Source organism: Ipomoea nil, unplaced genomic scaffold, assembly GCF_001879475.1.
Source record: "Ipomoea nil cultivar Tokyo-kokei standard unplaced genomic scaffold, Asagao_1.1 scaffold0878, whole genome shotgun sequence".
Lineage (NCBI taxonomy): Eukaryota > Viridiplantae > Streptophyta > Magnoliopsida > Solanales > Convolvulaceae > Ipomoea > Ipomoea nil.
The window spans coordinates 458,337-484,222 of NW_017617306.1; the positions used below are offsets into that span (position 1 = coordinate 458,337).

At 34.4% G+C, this 25,886-nt stretch overlaps 1 long non-coding RNA gene and 5 other non-coding genes across 6 annotated transcripts; all 6 read left to right on the top strand.

Annotated features, from left to right (window-relative positions):
• The first annotated feature begins 5,604 nt into the window (after window positions 1-5,604).
• On the top strand, window positions 5,605-5,676 carry TRNAC-GCA. The gene has a single exon. It is a non-coding gene; the product is annotated as a tRNA-Cys (tRNA).
• A 137-nt stretch (window positions 5,677-5,813) lies between these two features.
• On the top strand, window positions 5,814-5,886 carry TRNAR-ACG. The gene has a single exon. It is a non-coding gene; the product is annotated as a tRNA-Arg (tRNA).
• A 2,818-nt stretch (window positions 5,887-8,704) lies between these two features.
• On the top strand, window positions 8,705-8,776 carry TRNAC-GCA. The gene has a single exon. It is a non-coding gene; the product is annotated as a tRNA-Cys (tRNA).
• Window positions 8,777-10,534: 1,758 nt separating this feature from the next.
• Window positions 10,535-10,606, top strand: TRNAC-GCA. The gene has a single exon. It is a non-coding gene; the product is annotated as a tRNA-Cys (tRNA).
• A 1,767-nt stretch (window positions 10,607-12,373) lies between these two features.
• On the top strand, window positions 12,374-12,445 carry TRNAC-GCA. Its single transcript has one exon. It is a non-coding gene; the product is annotated as a tRNA-Cys (tRNA).
• Window positions 12,446-24,887: 12,442 nt separating this feature from the next.
• Window positions 24,888-25,254, top strand: LOC109179142. Its single transcript, XR_002053842.1, has 3 exons — window positions 24,888-24,955; window positions 25,043-25,112; window positions 25,198-25,254. It is a non-coding gene; the product is annotated as an uncharacterized LOC109179142 (long non-coding RNA).
• Window positions 25,255-25,886: the final 632 nt, after the last annotated feature.

The following is a 25,886-nucleotide window of genomic DNA, read 5'->3' on the forward strand; positions in this document are numbered from 1 at the left end:
CACGGCACACATGGGGAAGCATCACATTTGAAGGAGACCGAAGGTGGAAGCTTGCAAGAATTGGACCCATTTTCTTCGAATATTGGGGATGACAACCTTAGTTTTGATGCTATTTCACCCCACACGGCTACGGATGTGACGAATTCGGTGAATGAAAATTTGGAAGCAAATGTTGATGATGAAAGCCGAATGGAGGAACACGAAAATGTGCTACAAATTGAAGTGTCACTAAGCCGTGCCAAACCAATTGCAACTGCCGAACCACTCATTCATACAATTGATGAGCCCTTGTGTCTTGAGGATGCACCATACGTGGAACCACCGGAATCATCCATGCCGAGACAACCACAAGAAGAGTCACACAAGGAGGTACATTCTTCATCCATTAATATTGATACTTTGAAAGAAAATATTATTGGGGATGTACGAAAGGAAATTCAAGAGTTGAGAAGAGATGTCTTTCAAGAGTTTGAGAAAGTCCAAAATCAATTTGGTAATGTTGATACCAAATTAGATGACTTTCACAAGGAAGCTTATGAAAGGGCCGAATCCTTATTACTTGGACAAGGATCAATCCAAGGTGATATGGCCACAATGTCTACTAAGCAAGAAGAGCGTAATAGGGAAGTCTTGAAGATGTTCCTTGACTTAGGGAAGAAAGGAACGGAGTGTGAATCGAGGCTACGATTGGTAGAAAATCAATTGAAAGCTCTACTACATCAAGTTGGCGTGAACAATGATATTTTAATTGGAGTCCAAAAGAGCCAAGACAAAGCTTCGGCGAGTTTCCAACACTATGTGGATGCTGCCGAAAAGGGGGAAAGAGCTAGAGGAGCTCCAAGTCATTTGGTGAACCATTTGATTGGACCGTCGTCACAACGGCCACTAGTTGAGCTTGTTAGACCTCCAGGAGCACCGAGAGGAGTCACACCCACACCGAGAGCTCAAGGCCGAGGAAAAAGGAGAATAATGGATTATTTGATGACCCCTCAAAGCATGGATTTTCCTAGCCAACAAGGATGCCAAAGATCAACACCTTCAAGATCAATTTATGAGGAAAACAAGTTGAAGCTTATACGAGAATTGGAAACATTCTTTGGGCACACAAGCAACGAAATGGTGGATGGAAGATCATTTGAAGAATGCGTTGCTTGGTACCAAGCCGGAGTGTTACGGGGTGACAATGTTCAAGAAGCTTATGGAAATTATGTTACCGAGCAAGTCACCGCACCATACCAACTCGAAGGAAAGAAACGAGACTTCAAGGAATTAAGGGCACACGTGAATGCCTTAATTGGCAAGAGGTAAAATTTTGAAGCCTCAATTTTTGGTGTACATAATAGCTAGCTTGTTCGAACTATGCTTTTTGGAACATTATATAAATTGCTAGCATATGGTTTATTTCATTACTTTGTCTAATTGCTTTAAAGTCTCAAGATTTTAAATTGGACTTAGTAATTGCATGTGAGGCGTATAATTGAGAAAATAAAATTGAAAGGGGGAAGAAAAATTAAAAGATAAAATTAAATACGCAACCCCGCGTTATAGTCTCAATATACGTTTAGGACCGTCCAAAATTAAAATCTCTAGGTCTTAAATGTGTTAAACCCGTCAAATGGCTAGTCGCAATAAAATTGGACAAAAAGATTATTTTTCAAAAATTTGACATAGCCAAATGACTTGGGTATAAGTTTCGGCATCATCAAAAAGGGGGAAATTGTTAGGAATATTTTGTATAAGTTTTGATGAGCCAAATGTATTTTGTAGACCCCAATTTTATTTTATTTGAGTCAGTTCTGGTTCACCAAGTATAGTGCACCACTACCACGAAGCCTGCATGAAGTCTACGAAAAAGCAGTTTGAACGAAGAATAAATGAAAGCGGGATCATAGCTTAACAGATTTATGAAGCATCAAGTTACTAAAGGTTGAGATGGATGAGATGGTAGAAGACTTGTTGAAGTATGCCTAATCTGAGATGATCCACAGTTCAATTCTCATTAGAAGCAATTTTGGTGTAAAGATGAGTTGCTATCGTGAAGTAGCAATATAAGGAGATGATGTCATCATGATAGTAATATCATGAAAGAACAATTTTTATCGTGATATTATCGGGTGATGACGTCACGACTATCGGGTAAAGACATCACAATGTGATAAAGCTAGTGGAGAACACGTGGAGGAGATAAGTCAAAAGAATTTATGTCTTGGATTATATCAATTGGATACCCAGCCAAGATGGAAGAAGCCTTGTCAAGCAAAGCAAATGGTCCACAGTTTGATTCCCACCTGAAGTAATTTTGTAAATTCATGATATTGGTTCATGATATACAATGGAACATGATATATATGGTCCATGATACAAGGTGGAACGTGATAGCTAGAACATGATATACAATGGAACATGATATATATGGTCCATGATACAAGGTGGAACGTGATAGCTAGAACAATGGAACATGATATATATGGTCCACAATACAAGGTGGAACATGATAGCTAGCTCATGATATGAAATGGAACATGATATATATGGTCCATGATACAAAGTGGAACGTGATATATAGTCCATATACAAGGTGGAACATGATATACTATTGGGACATGACTTCATCAAAAGGAGCTATGACATCATAATAGAATTAGACAGAAACATTATTTTGAAGCTCTGTCTCTGCAGAAGAAGTCGAAGGAGAAGAAGAAGCTGATATTCGAAGGAGATCTTTTTATTACTCAAGCAAGAATCAGCAGATAAATTATTTGATCAACTTGGCACATCAGATCAATAATTCAACGAAAATCATGCCAGAGAAATTCAAATTTGGAGGCTACCCATTCCAAAGAAAAGCTTTGTCAGATTAAAGGAGAGCAACGGCAAGATTTCTCAAAATCTTCTGACAGACGGCGAAATGATTTTTGCAGACCAAGTTGGCAAAATTAATTGATCAACTACAATTCAAAATGGACGATCGAGATCGAAAGTTGATCAACGGGCAAATAGCTTTCATCTGCTATAAAATGCCCAAGCAGACTTGAAGACAGAAGAACATTTTTTTTGGAGAGATTCAAAAAACGACTTGAACGAGAAAATTATCCAATCAATCATCAAGTGGTATATTGAGCTATATAAGATAAAATTCAAGTCTGAGAGAAGAAATCTTTGTATTTCATTGTAAATCTTCTACTGAGTGTAGAAAAGGGGTAGAGTAACTAGGGAGAGTGAAAAACCAAGTTGGAGTGTAGCTTTGTGCGTAGCACTCGGTTGTAACGGGCAGAGTAACAAGGGGAGCTTGTGAAAACCCGGTGAGAGCGTAGCTTTGTGCGTAGTTCTCGTGGTGTAGGAGTACAGCTTGGTGCGAAGTACTCGGGAAGGCGGAGTAACAAGAGGAGCTTGCGAAAAACCTTGGTGGAGTGTAGCTTTGTGCGAAGCACTCGGAGAAGTGTCGTTGGGCACTTATTCACTATTGTATCTGGGTGATTGAAGAATAGTGAATTTCCTCCTTGAAGTGAAAGGAGAAGAGTGGACTAGGAGGATTACACCACCTCTGGACCACTATAAATCTCTCTCTCTATTTACTTACTGCTCATATATATTTCGTGCATGCTTATATTATTTGTGAACTAACCCGTTACGGTTTATTGCGTATCTTTATCTGTCTGGGTTTGATAGTTCCCTCGTTTGCATGCAAGTGAAATTTTATATACATCATCCTACATCTATATCAAGTGTTTCTAACGTGATGCATGTATAGAATCTCTCTTGAGCACGACACAATTTAAAGCATAACACTTTGCCGTTACAATTCCGCTGTGCACACTCTAAGTTGTTATACTTGTTTATGCTTGTTACTTAGAGTTGAAGTTACAAAGTGTTGTTTGCAGAAGTAGTTTGAAAAAGTTAGAGAAGTCTATTCACCCCCCTCCCCCCCCCCCTCTAGACTTCTCACCACCCTTTCGGGACCAACAAAGCTTAATCAAGCTTACATTCTTGCACACCTCGTGTACAACGAAACAAGCTTAATAACGAATTTCTAATTTAATTAGCAATTAGCTTAAGATTTCAGCTTCTCTCAAATAGGTTCACCTTGAGAATCAATTTCTCATTCACCTATTACCCATTTTGAGCGTACATTATATCAAATTCTTCGTCTCACTACGAAGAACCCGAATCCACTTTGACCCGACCCAAATCGGAAGTGGATCCACATATATTTGTACCACAAAATAATCACTCAAAATGCCATTTTTAGCTAAAAATTCCAACACAAATATTTTAATATTGGGCATAAGTTTTCACGCATCGCGCGTACAAAATGCTAGTTATATTTAGAGTAAATACCCAAAATGATCCCTCGACTATAGCTAAATTCACAAATTGGTCCTCGTCTTTCAATTTTAACCAATTAAGTCCTTAACTTTGCAATTTTGACACAATTTGGTCCTTCATCTATTTGACCGTTTGTTGACCGTGATCGACGATCTCCATAAGAACCTTCAGCTCTCGTCGGAGCACGTGGAGGCCTCTAGGATGATGTTGCACCGGTTCGGAAACACGTTGTCTTCTTCGCTCTAGTACGAACTCAACTACATTGAATCCAAAAGGAGGATGGAGAAAGACGACCGGATTTGGTAGATTGCTTTCTGCAGTGGATTCGAATGTAACAGTGCGGTCTGGAAATGCAATCAGGACCTTAAAAAACCGATGATGGACCACGAAATTAAATATATATCTTCAAAAATCACAATCAACAAACGATCAAATAGACAGAGGACCAAATTGTGTTAAAATTACAAAGTTAAAGACTTAATTGGTTGAAATTGAAAGTCGAGGACCAATTTGTGAATTTAGCTATAGTCGATGGACCATTTTGGGTATTTACTCTTATTTTTATAACTAAGAATACTTTAATTTTAATTAAAAAAATCATCTAATTTTCTATATGTATCTTAACTCATAAATCTATTTAAACCCCTAAACTCCTAAATTTAAATGTATGCTGAATTCTTTTAAAGGAATGGAATTTGAGCTGCGGTTAACTTTAATTTATGCCCCTCTTCTATTAGACAAGCATGTTGGAAAATAATGAACCAAGTCGATTTACGAATTTACGAAAATAATATAATATATATATATATATATATATATATATATATATATATATATATATATATATATATACTCACAAGAGAGAGAACATCTATGCTATACAATTCAATAAGCCTATAAAAGACCCTTGTATAAATAGTGGTGCAAATCTACTTCCCCAATCAATGTGGGACAAAATCTCATCTTTTTCCCTTCATTTTTCCAACTCGATCAATGGGTCTACTTTGAGAATCAATATATCATTCTCCCATTATCCGTTTTGAGTGTACAATATATCAATCTCTTCGTCTCACTACGAAGAACCCGAATCCAATTTGACAAGACCCAAATCGGAAATGCACCCCACTGATAATTGTACCACAAAATAGCCACTTAAAATGCAATTTTTCCAACAGATTAAAGCATTTGCTTATTGAAGTTCTGATTATCAACATAAATGCAATTAACTAAAATTTTTGTACAAGTCATAGTTGGAAAAATGTCCAATTTAGCATTTAAGGGCCTTTAGCTCAGTGGTAGAGCATTTGACTGCAGATCAAGAGGTCACCGGTTCAAACCTGGTAGGGCCTTTATGTTGTTCTTAATATTAATTTTATTTATTCATTTTTTAATTTTAAATCATAAAAACACAGCACTCCATGGCCCAATGAATAATTTCTACAAACTTTTATAGATATTAATGTTTAAATTTAATTGCAAAAATATTGGACTTCGTGGCCCAATAGATAAGGCGCTGGTCTACGAAACCAGAGATTCTGGGTTCGATCCCCAGCGGAGTTGTAATTTAAGCACTTCTTGCACCACATCTCTCTAATCCAAGAATTGATTGAAAATTCAAGTATTTATTTGTTTTAAAATTCAGAAGTAAAGCATCAAATCAACATTACTACATTAAAATACTCACACACAATGTGACAAAAATGATGATTTTTTTTTTCTTTAGGAATGGGATGCTGATAAAAGCAAACTATATTATTCTTACACAAAATCTGGAGTGGTTAATAAAAGCAAATTACACTAATCTTAGATAAAAACTGGAGTGGTTGACCTGTTTGTGGCTGGAAGATGTAAGTTCTGGGTGGGTAGTCAGCATTTGGCAGAGCAAGACTTTTTTGCAAATATCTTATTGAACTTCGTAACATTTGTCGAAATCCAAATGTCTGGTTTAGCAAGCACCATAAACCAGTTTTTCTGGAAATAGACCTCTTCTAAATCATCATCTCAGGCCATAGTAGTTCACCCATCATTATTTGAAAAATACCTTTCTAAATATCATCTCTTATGCTAACTTTTGCCCATTTTCTTGTAGATATCGCTACTGAAGCACACAACATTGTGGCAGAAAGCTGAGTGAAATTCGTCAGATTGAGCTGTGAGGTGTTGTACACTTGTTCTCTTATAATATCTCTGCCATTAGCATTAGCGGTGTTGTACTTGTTCCAGGGCTCAGATTCCCATCTCTGAAAATCGGATTGTCTTTCTTGTCTATCAGGATAGATACAACCTTTTCCGCCATCCTATTTCTACTTCTCCTTTTACTTGTATCTATTTTCATTTCCTTTTCAACTAAGGGTAGTGACATTGGCACGAATTTAACCCATCCAAGAGGCAGCAGCGCATCATGAAATTGGATGGTACTATCCCAACCGATATACTTGTGTAATCTATTTCACAACTTTGTTGAGTAAAGAAATCCAATATTATCATTAACTAAACCTTTCAAATAAAAAAAAGGAATGGAATTTTGCTTACTTTGTAAACTAACAATCTCATGTTCCTAATCTGCAAACAACCTTTTCTTGTGACAAGAGGAAACTAAAAGCTGCCGCCCCTCTTCTATTACACAAGCATGTTGGAAAATATTGAACCAAGTCGATTTACGAAAATAATATATATATATATATATATATATATATATATATATATATATATACATATATATATATATACTCACAAGAGAGAGAACATCTATGCTTTACAATTCAATAAGCCTATAAATGACCCTTGTATGAATAGTGATGCAAATCTACTTCCCAAATCAATGTGGGACAAAATCTCATCTTTTTCCTTTCATTTTTCCAACTCGATCAATGGGTCTACTTTGAGAATCAATATATCATTCACCCATTATCCGTTTTGAGTGTACAATATATCAATCTCTTCGTCTCACTACGAAGAACCCGAATCCACTTTGACAAGACCCAAATCGGATGTGGACCCCACTGATAATTGTACCACAAAATAGCCACTTAAAATGCAATTTTTGCAACAGATTAAAGCATTTGCTTATTATAGTTCTGATTATCAACATAAATGCAATTAACTAAGTTCTGGGTGGGTTGTCAGCATTTGGCAGAGCAGGACTTTTTTGCAAATATCATATTGAACTTCGTAACATTTGTCGAAATCCAAATGTCTGGTTTAGCACGCACCCAGCTTTTCTGGAAATAGACCTCTTCTAAATCATCATCTCAGGCCATAGTAGTTCACCCATCATTATTTGAAAAATACCTTTCTAAATATCATCTCTTATGCTAACTTTTGCCCATTTTCTTGTAGATATCGCTACTGAAGCACACAACATTGTGGCAGAAAGCTGAGTGAAATTCGTCAGATTGAGCTGTGAGGTGTTGTACACTTGTTCTCTTATAATATCTCTGCCATTAGCATTAGCGGTGTTGTACTTGTTCCAGGGCTCAGATTCTCATCTCTGATAATCGGATTGTCTTTCTGGTCTATCAGGATAGATACAACCTTTTCCGCCATCCTATTTCTACTTCTCCTTTTACTTGTATCTATTTTCATTTCCTTTTCAACTAAGGGTAGTGACATTGGCACGAATTTAACCCATCCAAGAGGGAGCAGCGCATCATGAAATTAGATGGTACTATCCCAACCGACATACTTGTGTAATCTATTTCACAACTTTGTTGAGTAAAGAAATCCAATATTATCATTAACAAAACCTTTCAAATAAAAAAAAGGAATGGAATTTTGCTTGCTTTGTAAACTAAAAATCTCATGTTCCTAATCTGCAAACAACCTTTTCTTATGACAAGAGGAAACTAAAAGCTGCCGCCCCTCTTCTATTAGACAAGCATGTTGGAAAATAATGAACCAAGTCGATTTACGAAAATAATATAATATAATATATATATATATATATATATATATATATATATATATATATATATATAATAACAATTGAATAAGCCTATAAATGACCTTTGTATAAATAGTAGTGCAAATCTACTTCCCAAATCAATGTGGGACAAAATCTCATCTTTTTCCCTTCATTTTTCCAACTCGATCAATGGGTCTACTTTGAGAATCAATATATCATTCACCCATTATCCGTTTTGAGTGTACAATATATCAATCTCTTCGTCTCACTACGAAGAACCCGAATCCACTTTGACAAGACCCAAATCGGAAGTGGACCCCACAGATAATTTGACCACAAAATAGCCACTTAAAATGCAATTTTTCCAACAGATTAAAGCATTTGCTTATTGAAGTTCTGATTATCAACATAAATGCAATTAACTAAATTTTTTGTAGAAGTCATAGTTGGAAAAATGTCTAATTTAGCATCAAAGGGTCTTTAGCTCAGTGGTAGAGCATTTGATTGCAGATCAAGAGGTCACCGGTTCAAACCCGGTAAAGCCCTTATGTTGTTCTTAATAATTTTTTTAGAAATTTTAAATCATAAAAACACAGCACTCCTTGGTCCAATGAATAAGTTCTACAAACGTTTAAAGATATTAATGTTTAAATTTAATTGCAAAAGCATTGGACTTCGTGGCCCAATGGATAAGGTGGTTGTTTATGAAACCAGAGATTCTGATTTTGATCCCCAACGGAGTCGTAATTTAAACACTTCTTGCACCACACCTTTGTAAGCCAAGAATTCATTGAAAATTCAAGTATTTATTTGTTTTAAAATTCAGAAGTAAAGCATCAAATCAACATTACTACATTAAAATACTCACACACAATGTGACAAAAATGATGATTTTTTTTTTCTTTAGGAATGGGATGCTGATAAAAGCAAACTATATTATTCTTACACAAAATCTGGAGTTGTTAATAAAAGAAAATTACACTAATCTTAGACAAAATCTGGAGTGGTTAACCTGTTTGTGGCTGGAAGATGTAAGTTCTGGGTGGGTAGTCAGCATTTGGAAGAGCAAGACTTTTTTGCAAATATCATATTGAACTTCGTAACATTTGTCGAAATCCAAATGTCTGGTTTAGCACGCACCCAGCTTTTCTGGAAATAGACCTCTTCTAAATCATCATCTCAGGCCATAGTAGTTCACCCATCATTATTTGAAAAATACCTTTCTAAATATCATCTCTTATGCTAACTTTTGCCCATTTTCTTGTAGATATCGCTAATGAAGCACACAACATTGTGGCAGAAAGCTGAGTGAAATTCGTCAGATTGAGCTGTGAGGTGTTGTACACTTGTTCTCTTATAATATCTCTGCCATTAGCATTAGCGGTGTTGTACTTGTTCCAGGGCTCAGATTCTCATCTCTGATAATCGGATTGTCTTTCTGGTCTATCAGGATAGATACAACCTTTTCCGCCATCCTATTTCTACTTCTCCTTTTACTTGTATCTATTTTCATTTCCTTTTCAACTAAGGGTAGTGACATTGGCACGAATTTAACCCATCCAAGAGGGAGCAGCGCATCATGAAATTAGATGGTACTATCCCAACCGACATACTTGTGTAATCTATTTCACAACTTTGTTGAGTAAAGAAATCCAATATTATCATTAACAAAACCTTTCAAATAAAAAAAAGGAATGGAATTTTGCTTGCTTTGTAAACTAAAAATCTCATGTTCCTAATCTGCAAACAACCTTTTCTTATGACAAGAGGAAACTAAAAGCTGCCGCCCCTCTTCTATTAGACAAGCATGTTGGAAAATAATGAACCAAGTCGATTTACGAAAATAATATAATATAATATATATATATATATATATATATATATATATATATATATATATATAATAACAATTGAATAAGCCTATAAATGACCTTTGTATAAATAGTAGTGCAAATCTACTTCCCAAATCAATGTGGGACAAAATCTCATCTTTTTCCCTTCATTTTTCCAACTCGATCAATGGGTCTACTTTGAGAATCAATATATCATTCACCCATTATCCGTTTTGAGTGTACAATATATCAATCTCTTCGTCTCACTACGAAGAACCCGAATCCACTTTGACAAGACCCAAATCGGAAGTGGACCCCACAGATAATTTGACCACAAAATAGCCACTTAAAATGCAATTTTTCCAACAGATTAAAGCATTTGCTTATTGAAGTTCTGATTATCAACATAAATGCAATTAACTAAATTTTTTGTAGAAGTCATAGTTGGAAAAATGTCTAATTTAGCATCAAAGGGTCTTTAGCTCAGTGGTAGAGCATTTGATTGCAGATCAAGAGGTCACCGGTTCAAACCCGGTAAAGCCCTTATGTTGTTCTTAATAATTTTTTTAGAAATTTTAAATCATAAAAACACAGCACTCCTTGGTCCAATGAATAAGTTCTACAAACGTTTAAAGATATTAATGTTTAAATTTAATTGCAAAAGCATTGGACTTCGTGGCCCAATGGATAAGGTGGTTGTTTATGAAACCAGAGATTCTGATTTTGATCCCCAACGGAGTCGTAATTTAAACACTTCTTGCACCACACCTTTGTAAGCCAAGAATTCATTGAAAATTCAAGTATTTATTTGTTTTAAAATTCAGAAGTAAAGCATCAAATCAACATTACTACATTAAAATACTCACACACAATGTGACAAAAATGATGATTTTTTTTTTCTTTAGGAATGGGATGCTGATAAAAGCAAACTATATTATTCTTACACAAAATCTGGAGTTGTTAATAAAAGAAAATTACACTAATCTTAGACAAAATCTGGAGTGGTTAACCTGTTTGTGGCTGGAAGATGTAAGTTCTGGGTGGGTAGTCAGCATTTGGAAGAGCAAGACTTTTTTGCAAATATCATATTGAACTTCGTAACATTTGTCGAAATCCAAATGTCTGGTTTAGCACGCACCCAGCTTTTCTGGAAATAGACCTCTTCTAAATCATCATCTCAGGCCATAGTAGTTCACCCATCATTATTTGAAAAATACCTTTCTAAATATCATCTCTTATGCTAACTTTTGCCCATTTTCTTGTAGATATCGCTAATGAAGCACACAACATTGTGGCAGAAAGCTGAGTGAAATTCGTCAGATTGAGCTGTGAGGTGTTGTACACTTGTTCTCTTATAATATCTCTGCCATTAGCATTTGCGGTGTTGTACTTGTTCCAGGGCTCAGATTCTCATCTCTGATAATCGGATTGTCTTTCTGGTCTATCAGGATAGATACAACCTTTTCCGCCATCCTATTTCTACTTCTCCTTTTACTTGTATCTATTTTCATTTCCTTTTCAACTAAGGGTAGTGACATTGGCACGAATTTAACCCATCCAAGAGGCAGCAGCGCATCAAGAAATTAGATGGTACTATCCCAACCGACATACTTGTGTAATCTATTTCACAACTTTGTTGAGTAAAGAAATCCAATATTATCATTAACAAAACCTTTCAAATAAAAAAAAGGAATGGAATTTTGCTTGCTTTGTAAACTAAAAATCTCATGTTCCTAATCTGCAAACAACCTTTTCTTATGACAAGAGGAAACTAAAAGCTGCCGCCCCTCTTCTATTAGACAAGCATGTTGGAAAATAATGAACCAAGTCGATTTACGAAAATAATATAATATATATATATATATATATATATATATATATATATATATATATATATATATATATATATAATTACAATTGAATAAGCCTATAAATGACCTTTGTATAAATAGTAGTGCAAATCTACTTCCCAAATCAATGTGGGACAAAATCTCATCTTTTTCCCTTCATTTTTCCAACTCGATCAATGGGTCTACTTTGAGAATCAATATATCATTCACCCATTATCCGTTTTGAGTGTACAATATATCAATCTCTTCGTCTCACTACGAAGAACCCGAATCCACTTTGACAAGACCCAAATCGGAAGTGGACCCCACAGATAATTTGACCACAAAATAGCCACTTAAAATGCAATTTTTCCAACAGATTAAAGCATTTGCTTATTGAAGTTCTGATTATCAACATAAATGCAATTAACTAAATTTTTTGTAGAAGTCATAGTTGGAAAAATGTCTAATTTAGCATCAAAGGGTCTTTAGCTCAGTGGTAGAGCATTTGATTGCAGATCAAGAGGTCACCGGTTCAAACCCGGTAAAGCCCTTATGTTGTTCTTAATAATTTTTTTAGAAATTTTAAATCATAAAAACACAGCACTCCTTGGTCCAATGAATAAGTTCTACAAACGTTTAAAGATATTAATGTTTAAATTTAATTGCAAAAGCATTGGACTTCGTGGCCCAATGGATAAGGTGGTTGTTTATGAAACCAGAGATTCTGATTTTGATCCCCAACGGAGTCGTAATTTAAACACTTCTTGCACCACACCTTTGTAAGCCAAGAATTCATTGAAAATTCAAGTATTTATTTGTTTTAAAATTCAGAAGTAAAGCATCAAATCAACATTACTACATTAAAATACTCACACACAATGTGACAAAAATGATGATTTTTTTTTTCTTTAGGAATGGGATGCTGATAAAAGCAAACTATATTATTCTTACACAAAATCTGGAGTTGTTAATAAAAGAAAATTACACTAATCTTAGACAAAATCTGGAGTGGTTAACCTGTTTGTGGCTGGAAGATGTAAGTTCTGGGTGGGTAGTCAGCATTTGAAAGAGCAAGACTTTTTTGCAAATATCTTATTGAACTTCTTAACATTTGTCGAAATCCAAATGTCTGGTTTAGCACGCACCATAAACCAGCTTTTCTGGAAATAGACCTCTTCTAAATCATCATCTAAGGCCATAGTAGTTCACCCATCATTATTTGAAAAATACCTTTCTAAATATCATCTCTTATGCTAACTTTTGCCCATTTTCTTGTAGATATCGCTACTGAAGCACACAATATTGTGGCAGAAAGCTGAGTGAAATTCGTCAGATTGAGCTGTGAGGTGTTGTACTTGTTATCTTATAATATCTCTGCCATTAGCATTAGCGGTGTTGTACTTGTTCCAGGGCTCAGATTCTCATATCTGAATATCGGATTGTCTTTCTTGTCTATCAGGATAGATACAACTTTTTCCGCCATCCTATTTCTACTTCTCCGTTTACTTGTATCAATCTTCATTTCCTTTTCAACTAAGGGTAGTGACATTGGCACGAATTTAACCCATCTAAGAGGCAGCAGCGCATCAAGAAATTGGATGGTACTATCCCAACCGACATACTTGTGTAATCTATTTCACAACTTTGTTGAGTAAAGAAATCCAATATTATAATTAACTAAACCTTTCAAATAAAAAAAAAGGAATGGAATTTTGCTTGCTTTGTAAACTAAAAATCTCATGTTCCTAATCTGCAAACAACCTTTTCTTGTGACAAGAGGAAACTAAAAGCTGCCGCCCCTCTTCTATTAGACAAGCATGTTTGGAAAATAATGAACCAAGTCGATTTACGAAAATAATATATATACATATATATATATATATATATATATATATATATATATATTCACAAGAGAGAGAGCATCTATGCTTTACAATTCAATAAGCCTATAAATGACCCTTGTATAAATAGTGGTGCAAATCTACTTCCCAAATCAATGTGGGACAAAATCTCATCTTTTTCCTTTCATTTTTCCAACTCGATCAATGGGTCTACTTTGAGTATCAATATATCATTCACCCATTATCCGTTTTGAGTGTACAATATATCAATCTCTTCGTCTCACTACGAAGAACTCGAATCCACTTTGACAAGACCCAAATCGGAAGTGGACCCCACTGATAATTGTACCACAAAATAGCCACTTAAAATGCAATTTTTCCAACAAATTAAAGCATTTGCTTATTGAAGTTCTGATTATCAACATAAATGCAATTAACTAAATTTTTTGTAGAAGTCATAGTTGGAAAAATGTCCAATTTAGCATCTAAGGGTCTTTAGCTCAATTGTAGAGGATTTGACTGCAGTTCAAGAGGTCACCGGTTAAAACCGGTAGGGCCCTTATGTTGTACCTAATATTAATTTTATTTATTTAATTTTTAATTTTAAATTATAAAAACACAGCACTCCTTGGCCCAATGAATAAGTTCTACAAACGTTTAAAGATATTAATGTTTAAATTTAATTACAAATGCATTGGGCTTCGTGGCCGAATGGATAAGGCGTTTGTCTACGAAATCAGAGATACTGGGTTTGATCCCCAGCGGGGCCACACCTTTGTAAGCCAAGAATTCATTGAAAATTCAAGTATTAATTTGTTTTAAAATTCAGAAGTAAAGCATCAAATCAACATTACTACATTAAAATACTCACACACAATGTGACAAAAATGATGATTTTTTTTTTCTTTAGGAATGGGATGCTGATAAAAGGAAATTATATTATTCTTACACAAAATCTGGAGTGGTTAATAAAAGCAAATTACACTAATCTTAGACAAAATCTGGAGTGGTTAACCTGTTTGTGGCTGGAAGATGTAAGTTCTGGGTGTGTAGTCAGCATTTGGTAGAGCAAGACTTTTTTGCAAATATCTTATTGAACTTCGTAACATTTGTCGAAATCCAAATGCCTGGTTTAGCACGCACCATAAACCAGCTTTTCTGGAAATAGACCTCTTCTAAATCATCATCTCAGGCCATAGTAGTTCACCCATCATTATTTGAAAAATACCTTTCTAAATATCATCTCTTATGCTAACTTTTGCCCATTTTCTTGTAGATATCGCTTCTGAAGCACACAACATTGTGGCAGAAAGCTGAGTGAAATTCGTCAGATTGAGCTGTGAGGTGTTGTACACTTGTTCTCTTATAATATATCTGCCATTAGCATTACCGGTGTTGTACTTGTTCCAGGGCTCAGATTCTCATCTCTGAAAATCGGATTGTGTTTCTTGTCTATCAGGATAGATACAACTTTTTCCGCCATCCTATTTCTACTTCTCCTTTTACTTGTATCTATCTTCATTTCCTTTTCAACTAAGGGTAGTGACATTGGCATGAATTTAACCCATCCAAGAGGCAGCAACGCATCAAGAAATTGGATGGTACTATCCCAACTGACATACTTGTGTAATCTATTTCACAACTTTGTTGAGTAAAGAAATCCCATATTATCATTAACTAAACCTTTCAAATAAAAAAAAGGAATGGAATTTTGCTTCCTAATCTGTAAACAACCTTTCTTGTGACAATAGGAAACTAAAAGATGCGGTTAACTGTAATTTATGCCCCTCTTCTATTAGACAAGCATGTTGGAAAATAATGAACCAAGTCGATTTACGAAAATAATATATATATATATATATATATATATACGTATATATACTCACAGGAGAGAAAACATCTATGCTATACAATTCAATAAGCTTATAAAAGACCCTTGTATAAATAGTGGTGCAAATCTACTTCCCAAATCATTGTGGGACAAAATCTCATCTTTTTCCCTTCATTATTCCAACTCGATCAATGGGTCTACTTTGAGAATCAATATATCATTCACCCATTATCCGTTTTGAGTGTACAATATATCAATCTCTTCGTCTCACTACGAAGAACCCGAATCCACTTTGACAAGACCCAAATCGGAAGTGGACCCCACTGATAATTGTACCACAAAATAGCCACTTAAAATGCAATTTTTCCAACAAATTAAAGCATTTGCTTATTGAAGTTCTGATTATCAACATAAATGCAATTAACTAAATTTTTTGTAGAAGTCATAGTTGGAAAAATGTCCAATTTAGCATCTAAGGGTGTTTAGCTCAGTGGTAGAGCATTTGACTGTAGATCAAGAGGTCACCGGTTCAAACCTGGTAGGGCGCTTATGTTGTTCCTAATGTTAATATTATTTATTTATTTTTTAATTTTAAATCATAAAAACACAGCACTCCTTAGCCCAATGAATAAGTTCTTCAAACGTTTAAAGATATTAATGTTTAAATTTAATTGCAAAAGCATTGGACTTCGTGGCCCAATGGATAAGGTGTTGGTCTATGAAATTAGAGATTTTGGGTTCGAGCCCCAGTTGAGTCGTAATTTAAACACTTCGTGCACCACATCTTTGTAAGCCAAGAATTCATAAAATATTCAAGTATTTATGTTTTAAAATTCAGAATTAAAGCATCGAATCAACATTACTACATTAAAATACTCACACACAATGTGACAAAAATGATGATTTTTTTTTTTCTTTAGGAATGAGATGTTGATAAAAGCAAACTATTTTAATCTTAGACAAAATCTGGAGGTGGTTAACCTGTTTGTGGCTAGAATATGTAAGTTCTGGGTGGGTAGTCAGCATTTGGCAGAGCAAGACTTTTTTGCAAATATCTTATTGAACTTCGTAACATTTGTCGAAATCCAAATCCAAATGTCTGGTTTAGCATGCACCATAAACCAACTTTTCTAAAAATAGACCTCTTCTAAATCAGCATCTCAGGCCATAGTAGTTCACCCATCATTATTTGAAAAATACCTTTCTAAATATCATCTCTTATGCTAACTTTTGCCCATTTTCTTGTAGATATCGCTACTGATGAACACAACATTGTGGTAGAAAGCTGAGTGAAATTCATCAGATTGAGCAGTGAGGTGTTGTACTTGTTCTCTTATAATATCTCTACCATTAACATTAGCGGTGTTGTACTTGTTCCAGGGCTCAGATTCTCATCTCTGAAAATCGGATTGTTTTTCTTGTCTATCAGGATAGATACAACTTTTTCCGCCATCCTATTTCTACTTCTCCTTTTACTTCTATCTATCCTCATTTCCTTTTCAACTAAGGGTAGTGACATTGGCACGAATTTAAGCCATCCAAGAGGCAGCAGCGCATCAAGAAATTGGATGGTACTATCCCAACCGACATACTTGTGTAATCTATTTCACAACTTTGTTGAGTAAGGAAATCCAATATTATCATTAACTAAACCTTTCAAATAAAAAAAAAGGAATGGAATTTTGCTTGCTTTGTAAACTAAAAATCTCATGTTCCTAATCTGCAAACAACCTTTCTTGTGACAAGGGGAAACTAAAAGCTGCGGTTAACTTTAATTTACGCCCCTCTTCTATTAGACAAGCATGTTGGAAAATAATGAACCAAGTCGATTTACGAAAAATGATTTAACATCGCCATTATAACGTCGGTTTTTCGAAAAACCGAAGTTAAATATTTAAATTTAATTTTTAATTTTTAAAAAATACATTTGACGTCGGCTTTTTCGTATAGCCGGCGTCGTATCTATAATATAAATAAATAAATAAATAATATAGTATAAGGCGTCGGCTATTTATAATGCCGACGCCGTATATCCCATAAAAAAATAATAAATAAATATGGTATACGGCGTTGGCGAGTATAAAGCCGACGTCGTATACTCGAATAAAAAAAAATATATATATATATATATATAGTTTACGGCGTCGGCTACGTATATAGCCGACGCCGTATCTGAATTAAAAAAATAATAATTAATATAGTATACGGCGCCGGCTACGTATATAGCCGACGCCGTATACTCATTTCATTTTAACAAAATCGAAGACAAAGACAGATCAGATTAGATCAACGCCTCACCGCCAACAAAACCCTCCACCACCGCCACCGTTTACTTATCTCCACCACCGCACCGTAAATTCAGCTCCACCACCGCCACCGTAGACAGATCAGATCTCTCTTCGCTGCCTCGACACTCGACGGTCGCCGCTCGCCGCCTCGCCGTTCGCTGCCTCGCCGCTTGCCGCTCGCCGGTCGTTGCCTCGCCCGCGCTGCCTCGCCGCCGGACGCCGCACGGCGTCGATCTGACGCATATACGGCAGGTATATATATATATACATATATATATATATATATATATATATATATATATATATATATATATATATATATATAAAATTAATTTTTATATTTTTTGAATTTTGAATTTTATAAATTATTATTGTGTATATTTCAAAATTTTAGGAATAATTGTGTATATATTTTTGATTTTATAAGTTATTGGGTAAATTATGAATTGTTGTGTGTGTATATGTGGAATTTTATGAAATATTGTTTATATATTATTGTGTATATTACGAAATTTTAGGAATAATGCTACTTATGCTATAATATTAATATACACATCACTAATCACTAATAGTATAATGCAGAAGGAGTTGAATTTACTTTAGGGGGGTTTGATCCAGTGCAAGGTTGTTAGAATCTAGATATATAGCACTCTAGTAGGGCTTATTATGAGGACAATGGTTTAATTAAATATAATCTAAATTTATTTTGGAAATTATAAAATTATGACAACCATTAATTATAAAATTTCTAAATTTATTTTGGAAATTTCTTACATTTGCATCTTTATTTAGGTAAAGAATCATTTGTTGAAAACCGAGATTAAATTGGCTATAAAGTTAGCACCCTATTACTAGTGTGTAGGTCAGACGATGCTACATCCAATTTAATATGCAACTAGTAGCAATTTACCATAGATTATATGTATAATTGTTAGGAGAATATTACATTTAAATTATCAAGTCTTTTTTTTTTTTAAATAAATGTTGAGATTAATATTACTAACTATTGTCATAGGGTGATAAGGTATTGGCTCGATCCTAAATCAACTCTAAAAAATATTTAAAGTCACAAAATACTCTGTATGAATGTTGGTGTGTTTGACCTATTCTCACTTAAACTTTAAATTAAACTTTTCTGCTTTGCTTACTTAAAAAAAAAAAAAAAGAAACTTTTCTGCTTTGCTACTTCGAAAATATTTGATTGGTTTATTTTTTGTTAGGCGTCAATCGGGTTTGACTAAGTTCAGTCCTTGCTGCACTCCTCCTCCACTGTTCTTCGCCGGTCTCGGGTACGCAATTTGTCTATTGTGTTTAGCAAGATTCAATTCACATTGTGTTTGACATGTTCTTTGGTTAGTTAGGATGTATAAGAAAGCATCTAGAATTGACGGATTGTTATTATTATTATACCTAGATTGCCTTGTACGTGATGGATAAATGCTACTTGTTTGCGTCCATTAAATGCTACTTGTTTGGACTATGTAAATGCTAAAATTATTGTAGTTGTTGTAGTAGTTATTATTATTATAGAAATTTGTTAAAATAGTGTTAAAAAATGTTTAATTAAGATTATTATTATTTTAGCTAGATTGGCTTGTACGTGATGGATAAATGCTACTTCTTTGCGTCCATGAAATGCTACTTGTTTGCATTATGTAAATGCTAAAATTATTGTAGTTGTTGTAGTAGTTATTATTATAGAAATTTGTTAAAATAGTGTTAACAAATGTTTAATTAGAGTTATTATTATCTAGATTGACTTGTACGTGATGGATAAATGTTGGACGATAGCTAATCGACTTAGTACGGAATACGAAGATGGAGTTAGAAAATTTTTAGACTTTGCAAAGAGTAACCTTCCGAATAGTAATAACAGGTGGTTGTGTCCTTGTAAGAAATGTTGTAATCAGAAAAAGTTAGGTGAAGAGGACATATATATGATGATCTAATCGTTAATGGGATTAATCCATATTATACACAATGGATTTAGCACTGTGAACGCGATGTGTCTACGACATCTAATGTGTATGTTGACAATGAAGATAATGAGTCTGAAGATCGGTTGGATGAAATTTTTCGCGATGTTGGAGAAGAGTTTACCAATCGGTCAAATGAGTTAGATGAATTATTGAATGATTCAAAACAACCGTTATGGCCGGGATGTAGTAAATATTCCCGATTATCTGCTATATTAAAATTATTCAACTTGAAAGCTAGGAATGGGTGGAGTGACAAGAGTTTTACTGCGTTACTTGAAATAGTAAAGGACATGCTTCCAGATGGTAATGAACTTCCCAATAGTAAGTATGATTCCAAAAAGATTTTGTGTCCAATGGGTATGGGATATACAAAGATACATGCTTTGCCCTAACGATTGCATATTGTTTAGGAATGATTACAAAGATTTGCATGCATGTCCAATATGTGGGGCATCTCGTTATGAAACAAGCGAGAATGTTGCTGGTAAAGTACGTTTGAAAAGGCCACCAGCTAAAGTTTTGTGGTATCTCCCAAGTGATGCGAAGAACTTAACATGGCATGCAGATCAAGGCATGCCCCATATGTGAAGATAATACATGTTACCATCAACTTGTTCATGGTAGAAAGACGGTATACATGGGACATCGGAGATTTCTTGATAAATTTCACCCTTATCGAAATTTAAAAAAGGCATTCAATGGGGTGCAAGACTATACAGATGCTCCACAAACATTGACTAGGAATCAAGTATATGAACGAGTTGAATGCATCAATGTTACTTTCGGTAAGACTCAGAAGCTTAAATCTGAAAGAGGTAAGAGGTCAAAATCTACAAATGAGAAGAGTCCGTGGAAAAAGAAATCTATATTCTTTGATCTTCCATATTGGAAGACACTAGATGTGAGACATAGTATTGATGTGATACATGTGGAGAAAAATGTATGTGATAGTCTGGTTGGAACTCTTTTAGACATAAAAGGTAAGTCTAAAGATGGACTCAATGCTAGATTGGATTTGGTTGAAATGTGTATACGGCCTACATTAGCTCCACGTTCCGAGGGTAAGAAAACATATTTGCCTCCCGCTGCTCATACTTTATCAAGAAAGGAGAAAATAAGTTTTTGTGAGTGTTTACGTGGAGTAAAGGTACCACAATGGTATTCATCAAATATCAGTAGACTTGTTAATATGCAAGATTTAAAATTGGTGGGTTTGAAGTCTCATGATTTTCATGTCTTAATGCAACAACTATTGCCAGTGGCTGTTAGAGACATATTGCCTAAAAAGTTGAGATACACCATCATAAGACTTTGTTTCTTTTTCAATGCAATTTGTGGAAAAGTTATTGATCCAGACAAATTAGATGAGTTGCAAAATGAAATTATTGTTACACTGTGTCAGCTAGAGATGTACTTTCCACCTTCATTTATTGATATCATAGTTCATTTGCTTGTGCATTTGGTTAGAGAGATCAAACATTGCGGTCCAGCTTATTTGAGGTGGATGTACCCATTTGAACGGTACATGAAAGTATTAAAAGGTTATGTTAGGAACCGATATAGGCCGGAAGCATCTATTGTTGAAAGCTATGTTGCTGAGGAGGTTACTGAGTTTTGTACTGAATATTTGGCAGGAGTTGAGTCTATTGGAGTTTCTAAGAATCGGCATGAAGGAAGAATTACTGGGAAGGGTACTCGAGGAGTCAAAGTGAATGTTATGCCTCGTGAAGATGTTGAGCAGGCACACTTGTACATCTTGCATAATACAAGTGAAGTTGAACCGTATTTAGATGAACACAAGGCGTTGATTAGGGAGCAAAATCCAAAAAGGATAGACATGTGGATTGTGGGTGAACATAATCGAACTTTTATCAGTTGGTTCAAAAATAAAGTTCTTAAAGAGAATAATGTTTCTGAAACTGTTTCATGGTTAGCACATGGTCCTGGTTTGGATGTCTTATGTCATAATGGATATGACATTAATGGGTTTTCATTTTATACAAAAGCTCAAGATGAAAAGAGCACTATGCAAAACAGTGGAGTTACTTTGGTTGCAAATTCAATGCCTTTTAGTAGTTCGAAAGATCCAAATCTCGTGTTTGCAGAGTTGTCATATTATGGTGTGATTGAAGAAATATGGGAAGTTGATTATGTTTCGTTTAGGGTCCCGATGTTTCGATGTAGATGGGTAGATAATAAACATGGTGTAAGAGTTGATGAGTTAGGATTTACCCTTGTAGATTTTAATCGGGAAGGACATAAAAATGAGCAGTTTATAATGACATCCCAAGCAAAACAAGTCTTTTATGTTAGTGATCCTTGTGACAAAAAATGGTCCATTGTTCTTCATGGAAAGAGACAAATTGTTGTAGATGAGAATGAAGATGTTAGTTTTGATATTGAGGAAATACCACCATTTTCGTCAAGTTTATTGCCCCCAGTTATTCATAATGAGATAGATGAAGTGCATGCATCACGAGATGATCATCGTGAAGGGATATGGGAGAATTGATTATTATATGTAATGCTTTAATTAGGTATTTATTATGTTTTTCTATTTTCTTATTCTAATATTTCTATATATTCTAATAATTTTTCTTTCTAAACAGGCGTACGGATTCCACAGATGGTGGTGGTACTACAGAAGGTACTCGTTGTACTCAAAGTAGTACTACTAAGAAGAGGGGTGCCACTCGTATGCAAAAAATCATTAAGTAACATAATTTTGGGAAACTATAAATTGAGCTTGATGGATTCGAGTCTGTCTATGGGAAAGCTGACATTGAATTTAAAAGTTATGTTGGATTAGTGGGACGAATCAATACTCCTATCACAATAAAAGAATGATCGGATGTCCTAGAAGATACTAAAGCTACTATTTGGAAAGAAATCCTGGTAAGCTAGATTTAGATTTATTCAAAATGTTAATATAATTACATTTCTTACTAATAAATAATGTTGTTTTGTAGAGTACTTATGATATTCCCGACACCATTGATATGAAGAGACATTGGTTAAGCTATGTGAATGACCGGTGGAGAGATTTTAAAACAAAATTGACGAACAAGTATATATACGGTTGCTATGCAGGTCAGAACCCTTGTGAAACATACGACTTCCTTGAACAAGAGACATGGAATGAGTTTTATCAGTCGCATACAGGTGAATCATATGAGGTATCATTATTATTCTATCAATATTTTGAACAAGGGATATGGAATGATGTATCATATGATTAATATTTTCTATGTATGTAGGCAACAAGGAAAAAATATCAAGACATACAGGCTAAGAATATTCATCCACATCTTTTAGCTCGAGGAGGTTATAAAAGGTTGGAGAAGATGATGATGGACGAGAAGTTGAAACAGGCACAAGCATGTGCTGATGCAGATCCGTCGTAAACAATGACTCCTCTAAGTCCCATACGTAGAGCCGAAAAATGGAAGAAAGCAAGAATGGACAAGTCAGGAAATTATCACACTGATTCAACTAGATTAGTGGCGGAAAAAATTGTAAGTACATATCTTGTCATTTACTATAGGTAATAGTAATTATTATTGAATAATTTTTATATATGTTAGGATGATCTTGAGTTGCAAATTTCTCAAGGAGAATTTTTTGAGGATGGAAGAAAGGATTCATTGACTGTTGCATTGGGTACCGATGAGCATTGTGGACGTGTTAGAGCCATGGGAAGAGGACATGGCATCAAAAGTGTATTTGGCCATGCAAAACGTCGCCAAAAGACTCCACAAGATGTTCAACAAATCGTTGATGCTGCTGTTGCAGTAGCGTTAGAAAAACAAAAGCAGGAAAATATTTCTGAACGGGAAGAATTTGGTCAACGATTAACAGAGCAATTTGAGGCAAAAATAGCTAGTATGATGTTGCAATTTAAAGCTATGCAGACTCCTTTACAACCAAAGCAGGTGGATGACGTATGTGTGGATACTGTGCCATCACCTCCAAGTGACAAAGCTAGTTCCACAGACACTTTTAGTAATTTACTGGCTGTAAGTATTCGTTTATAGTTATCTTATTATTATTTATCAATAAAATTTTATATGATTTTTAATTAAAAATTATTGTAGTTAGGGGCACGATGTCAATTGTTCTTAGAAGATCCAATTAGACGTACAGTGGCATATGGGACAGCTTACAGTGGTGGACAAGTTCAAGGGGTTGTACTGGATGTAAATAATGTGAAAGTGAGTGTAAATGAAGTTCGTGATCCAACTGCACGTGTACCATTCCCCACCAGTGAGGTTCAGCTTGTAAGTGATGCAATGGAACACTTTATCATTTGGCCAAAGAAGCTGGTAGAGTTATGTACTGAAGCTAATGCGGTATGTATACTGATAATATTTCTATTTTAAAATAATAAGTAATTTACTTTTAAAAATAATAATTCTTACTTGTATTATAATTCACAGTTAAAAGACAATACCATGGACAGTAGTGTTGTTCCAGATTCTTTGACTGCTGATTGCAAAAAGGCTTTTACAATAGCTTGCCCTTTCGAATAGAATCTTGTGATCCATGTGGCTCGTGGTATTATGGGCAAGATTGATTATGACTTGCACCTTGAAAGTGTGGAGATAATGCGTTTCTTAAGTATGGACACCATCGATGTTTCTCTAGTTCAGTTCTTTATAAGGTAATAATAAGTTCTTTATGATTATTTATGCATTTATAATAGTTTTATATTTATATAATTGGTAATCTATGTATAATTATATTGGTTGTGTTTGTGAATAGGGGTATTTACATCAATTTTGAGTTGGCATCAAAAGACACGTATGACATCCTAGATCCATATTGGATTCAACCAAAAATGAATAATACAGAAGAAAGGAAATCATATATAAATGCCACCATGCAGTATGAGAAGAAAACTGTATATTTAGCCCCATACGTTCTCAAGTAAGTTTTAATTCCGTTTTAAATTAAAGTGCTTATATATAATATATTTTTATCATATAATATATTTACTTATTTACTTATAACTAATAAATTACTTATTTGTAGTGAGCATTAGATGTTGATGGCGATTTCTCCTAGATTAAATGAAATTTTTTGGTTTGATTCACTTGGTCATGGGCAAACATATAATGGGAACGTATGTATATTTATATAATGAATTAATAGTTATTATTAAACTAGTGATGCCAAATATTTACATATATTTTATGTCTTATATGAATAGGTGTATGGCTGCAACAAGCATGATGAGTGGAAAGAAACAATCTCGTCCACCGAAATGGACTACATGTTTGGTAAGTACTTCTTTCACTTTGTAAAACATGCAAACGTATTGTTTTTTTATTACTTTTAGCTAATTTTATTGTAATTCAAATGTAGTGTCCTATACAAAAAGGAAGCACCGAATGTGGTTATTATGTGATGAAATTCATGTGGAAAATTGTTTCCAACAACCTAAGCAAAGGAATGGATAAGGAATGTAATTTAATAATACATATTTCTTCTTCAAATGTTGTTTAAAATATTTGCTTATTTATTATTTTTACTTTTTTTGAACTTTGTAGATTTTGGAAAGACAAGGAAGATTGCCCTACAACAAACAAGAGATTGATGACGTTAGAAACAAGTGGTCGAAGTTTCTTATTGATGAATGGGTTAATAAAACGTTGCTCAATTGATACTACATTATGTTTAAAACTACTTTGTGTTTATTGGGTTGATGTTAATTAGTAGTTTTGTTGCATGAATTAGTTGATGTTGATTGTGTTTATAGTAGTTTATGTAGATTGTGTTATTTATATTAATATTATATTATTTTTTGTAGCTTAATTAGTTTCATGTTTAGTACGTAGCATGAATTATTTGATGTTGATGTTGAATGTAACTAGCTGCACAGGTTCTGATTGATACAGCACGTTGGGCTAGAAAGCATCAAACATTTTTAATATATAATTATATATTATTTAAAATAATGATACGACGTCGGCTAATAGGCTACTAGCCGATGTCGTATCATTATTATTTTTTTTTAAAATACATACGACGTTGGCTAATAGACTATTAGCCGA